A 2,958-nucleotide genomic window follows, 5' to 3' on the forward strand; every position below is an offset into this window, starting at 1 on the left:
AGGTATAGTCGAATCCTTTCCACTTTTAACCCGACATTAATCTCCCCTGTAGTAATTCAAATACTTTTTTAAGTTGTGTCTTTGAAATAGGACACCTGGAATATGGCCTTGCTTTTAACAACACATATGTTGCACACAGCATGGCTTTCACACATGTCCTGAGTTATTTTGTCACATCATCATGCACTTTCTCTAAAATGAACACAGCGCAAGGCACTATAAGTGTGCGATGCAATATTCACATGCTAGGGGTGGTAGTGCAAGGTAAGAGCATGTTATCTACTTACATAATCATGCAAGACTGTCTTTAATAGTGACTCTGGATCTGAATTCTGTGATCTGCCTTTAGCAGAGACAGAAACTTCAGTAACACGCATACTGAAGTACCTGTGTGGTACTAAAGCAAGGTTATATTTGCAATGTAGCCGGTAGTATATGTAAACAAATGTACATGAGCGCCTGGTCAAAAAGAAAGTCTATTCTATGCATGTCAAGCAAATTACAAATTAATTAAAATAATATGTTACACCAATGCCATCTACCTCAAATTCATTCACTGACAAATTAAACTTATTTTTGTAAAATGAGGCCCTTGCCCTATCACAAAATATTAATGAAAGTGAAACAAATCATATTGCTTAATGAAATATGAGCATTTCTACTTACTGCAATATGGGCAGAGTCCACCACTCTTCCTGCATTTCTGTTTTTTAGGACCCTTTCCCCCCACTTCCTGTCCAGGGTCACTTTTTTGGCCGCTACTTTCTTTTTTGGGAGATGGCTGCGAAACAAGAGCTGCAGGTTTTGCGGCTCACCTGTGTTAGTAAAAGTATACCAAAGTGAGACATCAGATCCACAGTCACAGAGAAGAAGTAGAATCAATATACAGTTTAATTTGGCTGTATACAGGAAAGAGAGGAACACACAAAGCACAATGCAATTCAGAATATGCATCTCTAGATTGACACAGGATTATTATTATTATTATTATCATACAGTGAAAGTGGCAGATGTAGGAGACACCCAGGCTAAATCAATGTTGCCTATGGCATTTGGTGCAAAACAAGCAATCAAAATTGATATCAACCAGATGCCTTAAATTATCACTGTTTTGTAACACAGAACACTTATCATACAGGGTCGTTTAGTAGGACTATACTTTAGTGTCCAATTGACCTAATAATGAGAAATGTATAACATTTAAAACCACATATTTGAATATTGGACATAATGCTCGATTTGACTTTCCCTCACCTGGTTAGGTGCTTGGCAGGAGGGGCAAGGCCTGAACTTCTTTCGAGACATTTTGAAATCTACACTACACACACACACACACACACACACACACACACACACACATTTTCTAGAGTGCACTTAAGACAGTGTAAACAAACACAACATAACTTATTGGCATAATTGCTTTCTACCAAAACAATGAGAACGATTGAGCAGGTAACTTTAAGGTTAACTGTTTAGTGTTTAGTGTCACTGCAACAATAACCATGCACTTATCAGTCTCTATGCCATGAATTTTCTACAGGATAGTTGAGGGCTATGTAATAAAAATCTGAAAATCTTACATTCCCCTATGATTGTACCTTACATGATAATATGCGACAAAAATGAACTTGAATTCAATTAACTTAGCTAACTTTGCTAGCTTGCACATTTGGTGCAGTTCAAGCTATATTTTTAATAATGTCTTCTATCATTTCTCGTCATAAGAAAGGGCCACTTACAAATCTAAAGTTTCTAAACACAATTTCTTGTCCTGATCCAACCGTTTTTGATGTGTAAATGTAAGAAGAGTATCCATCTCTATTAATGAACCCTTCTACTTACCGAGTGGAAAATCGCAATGGACCTTGGGATCGCCCATACGGTGACGTCAGCGTTATTAATTTAGAGGATTTAGTAAAAATAATAATTTTTAAAAAATGATTAATTCAACACAATCGTAGCATTAAAAATCAACAAACCTCCGATACAAATACGTTATCCAGCATGCTCTAGTGTTTTACCTATGATAAGAAAACGCTTTAAAACTGCATACTTGCACGCGAATTGGAGCGTTAAACTCACCTTTTAATTACGTTTTACCTGCAGTTGTGCGTTGCTTTGGTCAAACTCACCTCTGAATGCCGTTTTACCTGCAGTAGAGTGTTGTTAAACACACCGCTGAATGTGGTTGCACACCATGTGCGTTGTTAAACTCACCGCTGATGAACGCGCTTAACTTTTGAGGGCCCTTTGATATCAGATTGCGAGGGTTTTTAAACATCAAACACCAGTTGGAGGGCATTTGAATCGCCCTGGTATAGATAATTTTTGGTAGCGTATTCCTTTTTATTTTTATTTATTGTTGTCTCGACCCACAAGGCAGACAACGGGTTGCGGTGTGGTGATCGACCCAAGACGTCAAATTTCAACGCTGTTGAGTTCTATAGAAGTCTATTGGACTGCCCCGCACGTTGAAAAATGAAGCCGAAGGTATACCCAGTGCGTCAAAAAAGTGACGCCAGGGTCCCTTGACCATGCGTCAGACATTTGACGAGTAGGGAGTGAGACTGTGTTGGTCATCAATGTTTGAACAGAGACAGTTATCTCCAGACCAGGCACAGAATAAAATAAGAGGCACTGTCCTTCTGTATAACTCTTTGACTCTGAGGACATGAAGGCAGCTGTCAGGTTGGCAACAGTTGCACTGAAATAATTAGTGTGGGCTCCCTTCTGGGCTCCTTCCAAAGCCACGCCCCCAAAACACATGAACGCGAGTTGCCGACATCGCTGGAGGACGAGCACAGTGTGATGAGCGGAGAGAAGCACAGCGCTTCACATCAGGTGTAAGAAAACATCTAACTTTATTATTATGAAAATAAACAACTAACCCGGCTGTTAGTACTCACTATCAAGCTAACATGTTAATACTGGATAGGTTTAAAAAGACTGACTTTGATT

At 39.0% G+C, this 2,958-nt stretch overlaps 1 long non-coding RNA gene across 1 annotated transcript; it reads right to left on the bottom strand.

The window, feature by feature from the left end:
- Nucleotides 1–664: 664 nt before the first annotated feature.
- LOC119913445 lies at nucleotides 665–1,309 on the bottom strand. Its single transcript, XR_005446451.1, has 2 exons — nucleotides 1,255–1,309; nucleotides 665–815 (listed from the first exon to the last, which is right to left on the bottom strand). It is a non-coding gene; the product is annotated as an uncharacterized LOC119913445 (long non-coding RNA).
- Nucleotides 1,310–2,958: the final 1,649 nt, after the last annotated feature.

The sequence above is a fragment of the Micropterus salmoides genome, unplaced genomic scaffold, assembly GCF_014851395.1.
Source record: "Micropterus salmoides isolate LMB-PRFRI ecotype aquatic unplaced genomic scaffold, ASM1485139v1 Ms_hic_scaffold_2, whole genome shotgun sequence".
NCBI classification, from domain to species: Eukaryota; Metazoa; Chordata; class Actinopteri; order Centrarchiformes; family Centrarchidae; genus Micropterus; species Micropterus salmoides.